Source organism: Amphibalanus amphitrite, unplaced genomic scaffold (genome assembly GCF_019059575.1).
Source record: "Amphibalanus amphitrite isolate SeventyFive unplaced genomic scaffold, NRLGWU_Aamphi_draft 000209F_arrow, whole genome shotgun sequence".
NCBI lineage: Eukaryota > Metazoa > Arthropoda > Thecostraca > Balanomorpha > Balanidae > Amphibalanus > Amphibalanus amphitrite.
This window is the reverse complement of record NW_024881704.1, coordinates 392,779-408,564: the sequence shown is the minus strand read 5'-3', so window position 1 is coordinate 408,564 and position 15,786 is coordinate 392,779. Positions and strand designations below refer to the sequence as shown.

The following is a 15,786-nucleotide window of genomic DNA, read 5'->3' as shown; positions in this document are numbered from 1 at the left end:
TAAGAAACAACAACAACAACAACAACAACAACAACAACAACAACAACAACAACAACATGTGAAAAACAACAATCGTTTCGTATTCCACCTTCAAATGCATCATGTGGCTCCGCGGAAAATGAATTATTGATGAGACGAAGCCACCAATATCTCATGTTTCCCTATTTCTCTTACGTCACGGATGCCATAACTCTGAGGCCGTGCAGCCGTGATAGTCCAGCCAGTTGATTGATTCGACCACAGCACCCTCTCTCGGTCTCCTGCGCGCTCAGACTTCAATTGTGCTATCCGACCCTGATCACATTATTCATTTCACCTAGGAGCCTGTCAGTTTTCCGTCTGTCATGCCTGGATAAGCGTATCTCTGCGGCATGCCATCGGCAGCTGGAACCATGAAGAACGACGCAGTCGTGGAGTTATGTCTATTGTCCGCCTAATACCGGGTCCGCACGGGGCCTGCCGGTGCCTGCTATGGTACTGACATCGCTCCTCTGTCCTACAGCCGCCCACGGCCCCTCCAGCTCTGTTGGTGACCGGTGAAGGTGATCTAACCGATCCGTGTGGCACGTGGCATCCGATAGACCGATGTGTAGTCACTCTGGACTGCTCAGTTTGTGCATGACACACAGATACAGACGATGGAGTGGAATTGCTCGGCGGCTTATATGCATTAAGCTGATAAAGGTAGGACGGTTTTGGTGCATCGTGTATGGAGACGATATGCAGGGTCGTTTTCCCGTTGAAGATCATGAAAATTATGTATGGCGAGGCTAATGGTAATCCCCAAGCGGTTGGCTTAAAACTCGGTAACCATCCTTTTCCTATCAAGGCGGAGTTGACGATCTAGTCTTCACGATGTCCTCTTCACACATCCGTCTACCCCTCCCCTTCCACCATTCTCACTTCCTCTGCCCCTGGCGGTGCTCCGGGGCATAAAAACGGTCCTGGTTTATCGCGTACCCAAACAGTTCACCGGGCGGTAGCATACTCCGCCGGACGGCTGACGTGTGGAAAACGGCCCGATGACGTGTCGATGACGTGCCGATGACGTCCCGATAGCGCGTGTCGATGGCGGCGTGTGGTGGCGCCCCGGCGCCGGCGCAGGGTGAAGGTTAGGGGTCAGGAGGCCAGGAAGGTGGACATAGGCGCGGGAGCCGGGGGGGGGGGTGGCAGTGGGGGCAGCTTGCCCCCCCAACTCTGGGGCCGTGGGGGCGATGCCCCCACAGCTTTGAGACGGAATACCACACTTTTTTTGCAAATGTTTTCTTTTTTGTTGAAAAAGCCAAGGGATAAAAATAAGTGGCCTAAAACCGGTGAGAAAACTAGATTTGGGGGTACCCTAGGTAGATCTCTATTATGGTGTGCCCCCTCCCCCCAGTCTGAACGTAGTTCCCGCGCCCCTGAAGGTGGGTGTGACCTCTGTGTGGGTGGGTTCTCCGGGGAATTGGGACTGAGTTGAGGGCGCGAGGCTCATTGGGGCGTTGTTACGTCGCTTATGCATGTTTATCGGATAGAAGAGTATTGTCAGAAATCAAACGACAAAAGACTGTGCTAGTGTCGCGCATCCCTCCGTTTACCAAAAATGGGAAAGAAAAAATATGCCTTAGCTTTCCAAGCTGCAAAGGCGCAGTGATTCATGTCTGCATGCTTATATGAGTGATGTGTTTATGCAAACCCGGGGCGTAAATATGGTTGGTGTGTGGTGGATATGGTAGCGGCAGTTCAAGATCTGTTCATGACCGTCTTCTTCACAAGGTCAAGTGGCTCCCGAGTTACGCCGAGGGCCAATTCTGGCAGATCGCTATTCATGAACAGCCGGCTGCCTGCAGCTTATTGCCATGAAAAAACTGTCCCGTTTGCTGAACCGGGTATTGGCGAGAAAAGCCGGGCAGGATCGGATGGAGGCAGCGAGCGAAATCTGTTATCATCTTCCGGTTATCTGAAGTCGCAGTGAGGTCTTCAAGGCTTCATTTCTGTGGCTACGTAAAACTGACATATCGATCAACGTGATTCTGAATGAAATTGCGATCTTAAAACTGCCTGTTTTGTGCAGGTGCAGACTCCCCACAAACAATGGAACTGAATGCCGACATGTATTGCTGTTCAGAGCACATAACAGACATCCATGTGGAATTGGATAGAACATCTCTGACATACGTCAGCGGATAAGAGGCATTCGTCTCAACGGCAATCAAATGTCAACCGGTGTAGGTAAAACAAATCGTGATGAAATGTCGAGACAACGGATTGAGCGGACCTTGGCAGGAGTGGAATGGAATTCATTCACAATATTTTATTGAGAATGATAAAAGCACATGGTGTAATAAGGAAGTAAGAATTTGAACACAGAAATGCACGTTGATTGGCATGTCCTGGCCGAGGATTGCAATAATTTCCATTGAACATTTTTTTTCGATAGGTCGGTAAATGTAAACGGCACTATTCAACCCTTGTTGATTTCTATGTTTCAGAACATGCGTCGCTATATAGGAAAATGAAACAGAAATAGTTATCAATTAACTCCAAATAAGCATTGGACAGCATATTGTAGTTAAACTTAAAAGTAAATATTGATCTCAAACTGAAAATATTTCGTCTTTATGTCATCTAATTCTACATAATAAATGCCTGTGAAATTGACATTCATCTCACGTTTTCTTTGAAACTGCAGTTCTTGCGGCTATTATTTCCCTCTGTCTGGCTTTCAGTAGTTGACAGTTCCCAGTCGATAATTTTTAGCTGACGGGTTCTTTATCACTTCTATTAGGTGTGCCGTGTAAATCTTTTTAATGGCACCATCTCGGCTATTTCTTCCCTTCTGTCAGTATACACATGCCAACTCTCATTTATCCACTTCATTGTGGTCCTCTGCTGTCCCCATGTCAGCTACCTCCTCCCTGTCATCAGTGTTTAGTTATATCCAGGCGACCGCCTCCTCTTTCAGTCACAACTCGTGCGATACCAGTACCACCTCTCCGTCAGTTCAGTGGTAACCGCGCGCCTATAGCCCGTCACAGCCCGTCACAGTGTATTGATCTTTTCTTTCCATTTAGGAATCATCTTTCCAGAAAGGAACACACGCTCCTATCCAACACGTGTTCCGCCTTTTTTACCTTACTGACCCTCCCACCATCTTCCCAGAGCTGTCCCAGTTGATCCTGCGCCAGCCACCAGCACCAATGGGATCCATCTCTCCGACCGCAATGTCAAGCTCCATTACCACATGGGTGGCGACAGGCTGGGTGGCTTCCCCCTCCCCCCGCAGCCCCTCCCGCGACAGATGAATTTATGGTGCTCTCCGCTGCCGGGGGGGGGGGGGGGGCTGCCGGGGATCCTCTCAGAGGGAGGGAAGGGAGGGGAGTGGTAATGAATCCTGATAGAGCCGGCGTGGACCGCGAGTGATTCAGTCAAGTCCGGGTTAGAACCTCACGCGGCTGCCATCAGAATAGCGCGGGCGGGGTGACGTGGTGACTAGTACAAGAGGCGTAGAACTCCATCAAAGCGAATCAGTTGCAGCCAATGACGAACTTGGCACACGGTTGGCTGCAGGATGAAATAGAATCCCGGACAGGGGTGGCGCCAGACGGATCGGTTTACCAGTGGGCCGATAGCACTGTCGCGAATTTGCTAGATGCTGTTGATTTGACAACTCTCTTGGCAATACGAAAAAATGCATTATTAGTTTCACCCGAGTTCTGAAGGTAAAATAATTTAAATTTGATGAATGTTTCATCCATGACTTGATAACTGTTAGATGAAATAGCTATTGTCTCTGCTAACACAGCAGGGTTGTGCTTGACTCATGAGTCGAGTCAGAAATTTGACTCAACTCTGACTCAAATGAGTCAGATTTAAGTCGAGTCGGATAAAATGTTGAGCTGTTGAGTTGAGTCAGAGTTGAGTCGGACAAAAATATTAAGGTGTTGAGTTGAGTCAGAGTTGAGTCAGTAAAATAACTTTTGACATTGAGTTGAGTCAAAAACATTTAGGAACATGAGTCAGCTGACTCAACTTTCTAGAAACAATATATAGTATAAGTTTTTCATCCTCCCCATGCTTAACAACTTCGGCCTGGCCCTCCTGCCGGATTTTTTCACCCCCCCCCCCGCTCAACAACTTTTTTATCTGAGTCAATTTTGAGTCAACACACTTGACTCAACAAAAAAATTTGAGTCAAGTTTGAGTCAACTCATATTTTCATTGAGCCGCTTGAGTCATGAGTCGAGTCAAGGGAAAAAATCAGCTCCTTGTTTGAGTCAGAGTTGAGTCAGGGCATTCTGAAGTTGAATGATGAGTCGAGTCGGCAAATTTTTTTGAGTCGAGCACAACCCTGTAACACAGTGACTGAATTACGTTTTCTCACCGCGCGCTGAAATGGATCCATTCAAATGAAATTCAGCATTTTTTTTTGCGGGAATGAACTAACTAAAGCGTTCAAGTCACGTTGTTTTTCATGAGCGAAACCGATGTACCGAATGTATCGACATATTTTCATACCGCTGACCGCACCATTAGTACTTATTGTTCTTGTGATTGACATTGTTTTTTATTTGACATCATTTTATTGAATGAATGCTGGTGAAATAGGTATGCCATTGGTGACTGTCTTTGATTGCTTGTATTTTTTCCTTTCAGAAATATTCAAGAACGGAGGTCTGTTCTACGCATTCTGCTTATAACACGGTGCAGGTAAGCTGACTCTTACCCTCTGATCATTTTTGTTTGTATTTGGGTAGTTTACCATCCAGAATTCAGATGTTTTCATCATGCAATATAGTTTCTCGTTTTGCAACTTCTTCCGATTTTTTTCCACGCTTCAGCGTCTTTTTAGATAATTTTATTAGTTGCAAATTCAAGCAGCTATCTCTATCGAAATCGCCGATACTAAAGCCATGGATGAAATAGCAATTAGCATGCTAAAGCGACCGAAGTCGTTAAGAAGGTTGACATATAGGTACGAAAAATCTGTAGTTAGGTTTGTAGCTATTATCTGTGAATACCGTACTCAATCCTACGATATCATGATCAATCGTTAACGCCATCAGTATCAACGATTCGAGCCTGATTAACACCCGACTTACGAGGGCACATTGGATTAGTGCAGCAGACGATCCTGATTAACTTACCAGGCTGCATTACTGTGCATTATTGAGTTCTTTCCTGTGTCAATCTCAATCGACAGAGTGGAATCGGTTACGGGGAATATAAGGTTATATTAATAATTCTGAGCATACAAAGTGCATCTACAAACACTGTTGAATTCAGCAATGTTGCAGAATAATACGAGTATAAAGACGTGAGATGTCACAATTCGCTGTTACAGTTGAGTGTAAGTTGTGGCCTAATGGGACGCCAGCTATTCTTGAGTAGCTGTAGTGTCTGTTCTTTTATTACTATTTTTGCTGATCCCCATGCGTTCAGTGGCTGATAAGTGACCTCCTGAAGCAAGGGATTTCTCTGATGAAAATACCCAGCTAAGGTGGATAAGGTACTGGCGAATAGCGTCCGCATTGCTCAGTTATTCACCAGCAATGCTCAAAACTTGTTCAACAACATTGAACACCAGTGATCTGCACAATGCAGACGGGTGGGATCCCGGCACACCCCGGATGTGTGTTTGTCCCGCTCCTCTGTCGGATGACGACTTACCACTGTGAGATGATGCTCTAATTAGCGTTCCCGGCTGACGGGACTGGGTGAGAAACTATGGAGATAACGAACAGGCCAGTGCTACTACCGCAATTAGGATCCCAATTTGTATAATTCGCCCCTGCCTAGAATTACCGGACCGATTCGGGTTTCTGAGTCCGCCGGGCGGCTGGCATTGTGCCAGAGTCGGTGGCAGAAAATTTAATTCAGGTCTACGCGCTGCTGAGCTTAAGTGGTAGTTGGGTGATGATTTTTTTTTTTATTACAAAGATCATCAACTCATATGCATTAAAAACACATCTTAAACCTAAATACACCTAAAACACACATAAAACCATCCACATAAACACGACTTTCCTCCCTACGCACTACCTACGTAAGAACGCAGCCAGTACCCATGCAACCTAATCACTGCACGTTGCACAATACATTCTCGACACTTTACAGTTCCAATTGGAGGTCGTCTGACATGAATGGCCTCCATGCGTCTCTGAATGCCTCTAAGTTATCATTCCATTTCGCCGCACATTTTTCTACCTCGAACATTTTACAAATATATCTCAAAAAGCCATCCAACCTCACATCACCATTCCAAAATTTCTGATGAGAAATGAACTGCTTGGCATACAATATAGCCATATTGAGCGACCTTGGACCCATCAGGCATCCAAATAATACAGTCGTGCTGTCAAATTGCAGATGAACACGTCTCCTAACCTTGTTACTGATAGCATCCGAAAGCCTATCCCAGAAAGCACTCAAATGCGGACACGTCACGAAATAATGCTGCAGATCGTCTACCTCACCGCACTCGTCGCAAAAGGGGTCTGGCACCACTTTCCTGCTAAATAAAAATCGTTTAGTGGGAAAATATCGATGAGTTATTCTGTGCTGGAGGCTTTGTAAACGAGTTGATTTGGTTATTTTAAATGGCAAACTATAGATCTTTGCCCAGCGATCTCCAAAATCGATTCCTTCCGCAGTCCACCGCTCCTGGGCAGTAGGTATAAAAGTTGGCATCTGCATTGCATAAAAGTTACTAGTTCTTAACCCAGACAATTCGACCTCACGATCTCCGTAATAAATTTTAGCAGTAGCCGTCTTTTCTGCCATAGTTAACTTTGCAGTATTAACAGCCAGGGCCTTCCATTGTACAGGAATTGCTTGACACAGTCCAGTATACGTCAGAGGATCAACGCATCCGACCCCATGCTTACTCACGAATTCCGAATAGCTTAACATCCTTCCGTTTTCTCCAATGAAATCGTCAATATAGCGTACCCCTTTTTTGGCGAGCGCGTTGCAGTAAATAGTTTTCCCTCCAATCCTAATTGCCTGGTTATGCCAAATTAGCTGCAGCCGCACCTCTCTGCCGCAGCTGGGCTCCTTCCGTGGGATGATATCTTTGTACCACAGCAGCATATCTCTATAAAAAGGTGACAAATTCAGTCCTTTAACCCACTTATCACTGTAGTGACCATTTAAAATATCTTTCAATGATTCGATCTTCAGTCTCTGACAAAACATTCTCACAAATGTAAGCTCTGAATGTTTCATCATTCGGTTCAGCCATGCAACCCGCTGCGCCTTATATATCATGTCAAGGTCAGGTGCATTCAATCCACCTTCCTCAACATTCTGTCTCAGTACTCTTCCAGCTACTTTCGGTGGCCTCCCCCTCCAGATGAATTTCATAATAAGCTTTTGTATCTCTTGGATGCGTGCATTATCAACCTCACCCGCTGCCATGAGGTACGTCATTTGCGATACTATAAGTGATTTCGCTATCGTTATCTTCCCTTTTATCGTGAGGTCCCTTTGCATCCACATATTCAAAGTGCGTTTAATTTTGCCTATAACAGGATCTACATTAACAGCACAACAATTATGTTTAGCGCTAAACCAAACTCCAAGTATCTTAACTTCTGATTTAGGACGCGTCCTGCATATTGTCCGCTCTGACAACTTACTTTTTCCTAACCACATAAAATTACACTTATCTACATTCAGCATCAAACCTGAAAAACTTCCAAAATTTTGAACCAGGCTGCAGACCCGTTCTGCGGAAGCATGATTTTTGACAAATATGGTTGTGTCGTCGCAATACTGAGTTATAATGTATTCCTCACTTTTCCATCGTATTCTTTGAATATCATTATTCGCTTTAATACTTAAAGCCAAAATTTCTACCACAAGTGCGAAAATTGGTGCAGAGGCGGGACATCCTTGCTGCAATCCTCTAGATGGCTTAAACCAATCTGTGGTATAACCGTTATTGATAACTGACAATTCAGATCCGTTATGAAGTAGCTTTACCCATCCAATGAAATCATCTCCGAAATTAAAACGCTTCAACGTTTCATATACAAACGCATGTTCAACAGAGTTAAACGCATCTCTAAAATCTAAAGCCATTAAAATGCCCTCTTTATCTTCCCTTTCACACAGCTCAATTACATCTGCTATCGTCCGTAAATTGGTTCCAATATATCTATTTCTAATGGCTCCGGTCTGATCTTCAGATACTAGCTCATGCACAACCCGCGCAAGACGATTCGCAACAACCTTGGCCACAATTTTGTAAACCGTGTCTAAAAGACATATAGCACGTTTATTCCTCAACAAAGTCTGATCACCCTTCTTTGGGATGAGAGTTATCACTCATCTACGTTGCGTCCAAAAGAATTGACCTTTTTCTCTTGCTTGGTTTATGTAATCGACAACTAAATCACCTAACTCGTCCCAAAAACACAAAAAGAATTCTTTGGAAAATCCTGAAACTGATGGAGCTTTATTGTTAAGCATAGATTGGAGGGCGTCTTTACACTCTTCGTGCGTAATAAGCCCCTCACACGATGCCTTATCGGGCTCACTCAACTGCGGGCATACTGGCCAACAAAATTCCAAAACATCAGGATCATTAGCATCCCGTCTACTGACTCTGGAAGTATATAACTTCTCAAAATATTCCTTACACATCCGCAATACCTCTTTATTTTCTGATAGAAGTTCCCCATTACTTGTTCTCAAAACGGTTATGTTTTTACCCGCGTTTCTTTTAGCACAAAGTCCGAAAAAATATCTCGTGGGCTTCTCACCCTGCTCTAACCATCGAGCTCCCGAAAAGAGCATTGCTCGTCGCCCATTCTCTTCCTGCACTTCATCCAACGCCGTTTTTGCTTCTTCATATCTCGATATCACGTCCGCGGACTGATTACTAGCAAGCTCCTTTTCTAATTCTTCTTTTGTTTTAATGGCCTGCGCTATTCTATCTCGCTTTTCTCTAGCCATCGCCTTGCTCCTACGCACAGCTATAGTCCTTATTTGACCTAATAGGATTTCTAATCTTAAGCCCATGTCATGAACTGACTCATAAATATGTTGCGCCCTACTTGCCTGGCTTATCTCTTGCTTAGCTTCCGAGACAAACTCACTATCCTCTAAGAGCAACTTATTAAACCGCCACAATCCTGGCCCCTTTTTGAGAGAAATAAGCTTTGCCGTAAAAGTTACCACACTGTGATCACTCAACACCCCGGGTTGGATATCCGCCCCACTAACCATGCGGTTCTCGACCAGGTGTCTACTGACAATTATGTAATCAATCCGCGATTGCTGCATAGGTTCAAGGCGTCGCCACGTATACTGAACGGTGTCCGGGTGCAATTCCCTCCACACATCCACCAAACACAAGTCTTCTAAAATACCTGCTAAAACTTTTGTGGCTCGTGTAGGTCGAAATCTCTGTTTTGCGACATCGTGCTTACTTAACTGTACGTTAAAATCTCCGCATAAAACAACATATTTTAGTTCTTCTATGGACAAAGCCTCCAATTTCTCACGGATATTTTCATAAAAAATCATTTGCTGCCTGTCGTGCCCTCGCGTAGGCGCGTAAACCGCAAACAATGTCAGACATGATGTTTCAATCTGTAAGGATGCCACAACAAGTCGGCCCTGATCATCGGACTCCGCACTGAGAACAGAACAGCGCGCTTGTAACGATCTGGGAATAAGTACGGCTACTCCGGACTCATTTACGCTCGGACTGTGTGCAAAAATGATTTCTCCACCCCATTCAGCCTTCCATGCCTTAGCATCTGATGCCAAAGAATGTGTTTCTTGTAATGCTACTATGTGATTGGGATATACTGTGTGAATGAAATGAAAAATAGCACGTCTCTTACTTCTCTGCCTTAAACCTCGTACGTTGAATGAGGCAAGTCTTAATTCAGCCATGACTAAAGATGAAACTGACAAAAATCATACCAACACGTAACATTCGAAATCCACCTAAATTTAGCGCTTTCACCGCCGGACACGTTCTCGCACACTCTCCACACCTCGCCCGTCAAACCCTCCCCGCATTCCCCCGCCCGAGCCCCTGCCCCAGCCCCACCCACCAACCGGGCAGGGGCGGCGCACGCACGCACACCCCAGACGACAGGCAGCGGCCGGCGCCGGCGAGACAACGCAGCGGCGGACCCAGGCCAGCCAGCTGCGGGAGCACCGAGACCCAGAGCGGCACAATGCAACGAGCAACGGTCCGAGACCGAGCACAGAACACAGCGCAACACAAAAGCCCCAATCCAAACAAGCAAAGACAAAAAGCATGACGAACAAACATGTCCATGTGACCTAAGCGTCATGATATTCACTGGTTTTTAGAACGTCACTCAGGTCGTTCCAGTTACGCACTCTTATGACCTGACCGTGCTCAATCAACCGAACAAAGATGTGTCCCTGACGTGTAAAAACACTATGAATAGTTCCTTCTCTTTTCGCTTTGCGCAGTTTAGCGTAGGCAGCCTCCGCTGCGTCACATAATCTTTCATTTACGTAAAGCTGATCATTTTTGTCTCGTCGACGACCATTCTCATCTTTTCCTAATGAAACACGTTTTTGATAAATACGCTCCCGCACGCTGCTCTGACCCACAGACACAAACTGACAAACAATCCTTTTCCCCTTTCCAACACGATACGACTGCACAATGTCAGTCGCCCTCACCTCAATGTCCGGCAGATATTTACGCACGGTCTTCACGACAGTTTCCGAGACGTTTTCCTTCCACGGCTCCCGGTCGTCCGGAGGAGGAGGAACGCCGGGCCCATCGAAGACGAGAAAGTGACGGTTCCTATCCATCTCCAGCTCCGTGACCGCTCCCTCCAGCTCCGAGATCCTCACATCCCGCCGGTCGACCGCCGAGCGGAGCTCGTCGAGCTCGACGCCCTGCCGCTCGACGTGTCCCTCGAGGTCCAGCACTCGCTGCCGCATGTCGCCGAGCTCCTGTCGTAGCCTCTCCACGGACTCCTCCATCTTGGTAGACAGAACCCGCGTCAGCTCGGCCAGCTCCGCCCGGAGCAGTCTCGGCGTGAGGACGCCGGATTCCGTCTCCCGCTCCGCGTCCGTCTCGACCTCAGTCTCCGAGTCGTCGGTCGCATCTCTGGGCCGCTTGCTCCTGTGCTCAGAGCCTTCCCTCTTCGAATTGAGCTGGGAGATCATTTCTCTGACCGACCCCTGGCCGCGGCTGGGCCCGCCACCTGAGCGGCCCGGGTCACCGGCCCCGCCCGCCAGCGGCGCCTGGGCCCGACGCGCCGCACCAGGCGGCAGCGGTGGCGCCGCCCGGCGTTGCGAACCCTCGCGAACCTGAGCGCGACCGCTTGCATCTTTCTTCTGCCTGGCTGAGCCCATTATTTTCGCTCCCAATCCTGCAGCGTCCTCCAACCTGGAGCTCGTCGCTCGACCACTAAAATTGCCCCAGTCCGCTGCACTCACGACACCGTCCTCACAGTTCTCCGTCGTTCCGTCCTCACTGTCTCTGCCACTCTCTCAGCAGAACACTTGCTACCACTCCTGTTAAATCTCGGCATGGGCCGTATGATTCAGCCACAACCAACTGAGCGCCCCCGTGACCACTGACCACTCGCGGCCCAGACCACCGGAGCAGTTGCGGCGCGCACCAGCTGACCCCGCGCGTCCGGTCACGGCCACCGCTAGGCGCAGACTGACTCGCTGTAGAAGATACACGCAGCGCCCCTCACCAGTGCTCGGAACAGACTAATTCGCCCCTGCCTAGAATTACCGGACCGATTCGGGTTTCTGAGTCCGCCGGGCGGCTGGCATTGTGCCAGAGTCGGTGGCAGAAAATTTAATTCAGGTCTACCGCTGCTGAGCTTAAGTGGTAGTTGGGTGATGATATTAATTGTCTAAACTGAATTAAATGCTAATGACAAGCGCAGGTGCACTATGAAGTGATAAAGGTAATGCATCCCTTCAGTGTGGTTGTTTTATCGAGCCGCTCGTTTCCTCACATGTTTCTTTTTATCGTGCAAATAATCTTGCTTATTATTTGGCTGTATACAAGCTTTATTCTACAACCACTTCGCCTTTTTAGTTTGATCGATGTACGGCTCTCGCGAGATTAAGCGGTAGGTTTTGCACTTTTACATTTCCGGTTACCTATATCTCAGAAACTAATCGATCTACGATGAAGCCATTTTACACGATCATGGCCGGCTTGTTACCCAACAATTCGATCGCATCTTCAACACTTAAAAGCTTAAGACGACGAAGATATAGCTTGAAGTACACTAAATTTTCTAGGTGCAAAACCTACCGCTAAAACCCGCGAGACCCGTACCATAACTTCCTTTAAAGCAGGCTGCTTTTTGTAATCGTCAGCACAAATTTGCAGCCCCCATCCGCCGTGCCATTTAATCCGCATTTTACGCACGAGTAAAAACAATCAAATAGCCACGATTCCGCTTTTTACGGATAGCTGCCCTTTCGGTGCCGCTCGGGTGGCTGGCTTTACTCGGCGGCTCGGCGGCTCGGCGGTCGGCTGGCAGCGGTAGCTCGGCCGACTCTCCACAGGCCACGCTCCACAGGCCGGCGCTGCGGCATGGGCGCCCCAGCCCGTCTCTCGGCGCGGCGCTGCCTGCCGTCAGGTGCGGCCCACTAATCCCCTGCGGAACGTGGCTGGCCGCCGTCGGCGACACCCACCGGAGCCGTCCGGCAGCCTCGGACACGGGCCGTTTGCATTGCCGATCGCCGGTAATGGGACGCTTATCGGACAAAAAGCCGGTGTCGGGACATTATAGGGCCCGGTCGGGGTCGCTGGCACAGGAGTTAACCAACAGTGTCACTTGATAGTCGCTCTCTGCGGCCAGACGGTCATCCATTCAGTCAGGAAGTTGTCTTTTCATCCACACTTGTATTCCGATAGCTGTTTTTACGCTACTTCAATTTGTTATGGTCTTCTTAACTATATTGCCAATTAACAATATCTGAGTTCATTGTCTTTCCTTCAAATGTTGTATGCTATTCGTTTTCGCATACTTAGATGAAGGTCTTACAGTCACTTCCTCACATTTCTTTCCTCGCACACATTGCTTCTTGACTTTACTACCATTAGCGATTGGACTCTGCTGCTCGTAGCGTCTGCATTATTGTGAGTTTTGTGGTACATACCTACTGCATTAATGCCTATAGCCTCAGCTTTTATCTTATTATCCAATGTACTCGAAGAATGCATTAATGACCGTCATCATTCTCTAATTATCCGTTGACCATAGCTGAACTAATCCGAAACACTTGGCCGTTACAACTATTGGAACGTTTTTGGCATTTGAAGTTTGAACTATAGCCTTGATTTGAACAATTAGATTCACGCGCCAAGCGTGCCTACGAACAGCAAACTGGCCTGTGCAATGTTGTCGGGAAGACCCGACGTACCCAGCTCCGGTAATGTCATCGTAAAACCCTTTCTCGACTGTCACTTCGGCCACCGTCTCATATGGAGATTGCTGCTGGGAATGGCTCCCGATCACCGACTGTGTTGGTAGCTGCGGCCCGACAGTTGTTCGAGCACGACGTGGCTTCCTAAAAACGGCGGGGGCTTTCCGAGGACGTCTGGTTTTTTTCTTTTCTTTTTTGACGCTAGGGGTTGACGAGATAAATGATGAGCTAAGTGGTTGCACTTTATGAAGTAGTCAAACCGCAGCCGTATAAAATTCCTACATCATAACAAAAACCGCTATTGATACGGAGGATACCATAGCATAAATATCAGCCAGTTTCATCAGGTCCTAGCTAGTTGCGAAATTCAGCCGAGCTGGAATAATCTCCAAATCGCCTAACGATCAGACGATTTCGGGGCGGGCCGCTCATATTGCGGCGAGTTTGGCACGGGGCGGGATTCCTTCCAGACAGACTGGATTAATGACACTGACACATCAGTCTGTTTTGACTGGAACGCCTGTCTGGAGGGCGTTTCTAGGCTGTTCTGGTGTGAGCCTCCGTTCCAGATGATGTGATATGACGTTACGCAATGTCACGAGGGTGTATCTGATATGAACGGTGAACTTCGTGATGATGTGTTGTGACGGTCTGACAAGTCGCAGAGTCTACTCTCCAGGAGCGCGTCAGTGGGTTTGTGAGGGTTGCTACGGCGAAGCCTTGTCATGTCACAGGTCACTCCGCCTGTCTGTCTATTCTGTCTGTCGGTTGGTCTGGTTGTTGCTACCCCTCCAACCGACTGTAGCCGAACGTAGTCGTGTGTCTCTGGAAAGACCTGGCCTCTACCGCCGCGACTGCCACCACTTCGCTTCACAGTTCCTCCAGTTGATGGACGAGTCTGTCTGTCTAGTCGCCGGTTCAGTCGGTCTACCTCAGTCTCAGTCGATCTTGCATGCTCGATGGCTGATATTCCGCAAATCTCGTTGGCCGATCGGCCCGTGACTGGCTCGGTCTGTATCGGTTGGCCGGTCGACCCGTGGCCGAATCTGTCGCTGTATCGGTCGACTCAGTCGACCCGTGGCCAACTCTGTCGCTGTGCTCGCTGGTTCGATCGACATCCTGTGGTCAGTTGATAGTAACCGGTCGCCGGCGCCGCTCCAGCGGATGGGACTCGTTACTCTATCGCAGAGGGGAAGGGGTGCTGGAGGGGCGGGGAGGGATGGGACGCTCAACTGGCGGATGGAGTGAGGTGGGGCGAGGTCAGGGTGAGATGAGGGAGGCACTGACAAGTGACAGGGAAAGTGTCACAACAGTGACGAGCAGAAGGTTTTGGGCAGGGCGTTGTCATTGCTGTTAAAAATCAACGTGATTTGACCTGGCCACGGAACAAAGGAGCCATTGTAGTCGTAGGATTTGTATTTTGTAGTTGTACATTTGTCAGGATAGAGTGATCGCTTTCAATAAGTGGCAAGAAGAGTCGACACTGTCAGCACGTTTCTCTTTGTGACAAGTTATCATGCACTATATGCTATCAGAGTTTCCAATTTGTTGGCCAAGTTAAAACTGGGGGCGGGGGGGGGGGCGGGGGAGATATTTGACATTTCCACACACGCTTCTTGAACGGCTTTGATGCAACCTGAAAAGATCTTTCAGTCATCTCAGCGGCTGCCACATACCAATCGTTGACCTTTTACGATTGATCTATTGCACACTGTTTGAATGGATTCACAGAACTTCAACTTAAGCTGAGAATAAGTTGGTTAAATCATTGAGCCGGCTTTTTGGAAGATCGGGAAGGCAATCATGCGCTCTTGGCTTTTTTCGATTTGGTGTGGCAGTGCATATTGCATAAGACAGTGCCTCCCTCCTATTGCATTTTACTCTTGCTGCGGAATACTCGTATATATACTTTGACAGCCATAAACAGATTTAGGACTTCTCAAACCATGTTCAACGGATATTCTCATGTTTCTGTCCTTCGAGCAGTTTTTTCTGTCCCTTCTAAGCAGCTTTAAGTAGCAGGTTTTTTAACACATTGCAGCCAATCAAGCTTCCGATGCAAATCGGCTTAACCTGCTTTTAAAGCGCTTTTCAGGCATTATGGGGAAACGTGCTTTATCGCATTACAAAGTTATGGAACCACTTCGGTCGGGATTATTCCGCTCCAAGTCGCCGGAGCGCGCTCGCTGAACAATTTGAGACGTGCAATGTATCAACAATGTGACAGTTTCCCGCTGCTGCCGGGCTCTTCTACCGGTTCCCGGATTGGTGCCACCGGTCTCAGGAGCGGTGTGACGGACAAAAACCCCATCCGGCACTGTCGCACGTCCAATACAAGTCACGTGTCATCATGAAAAGTGTCACCATCGATCATGAGACAATCTGTTGCTTGTGACT

General features: G+C 47.8%; 1 protein-coding gene across 3 annotated transcripts in view; it reads left to right on the top strand.

The window, feature by feature from the left end:
* LOC122385119 (calcitonin gene-related peptide type 1 receptor-like) overlaps nucleotides 1-15,786 on the top strand; it is a 137,659-nt gene that overhangs the window by 8,069 nt on the left and 113,804 nt on the right. For all 3 annotated transcript variants that reach the window (XM_043373125.1, XM_043373124.1, XM_043373123.1), the window contains exon 2: nucleotides 4,636-4,689. The gene's annotated coding sequence lies outside the window, so the exon portion shown is untranslated. The remainder of the gene's footprint in view (nucleotides 1-4,635; nucleotides 4,690-15,786) is intronic.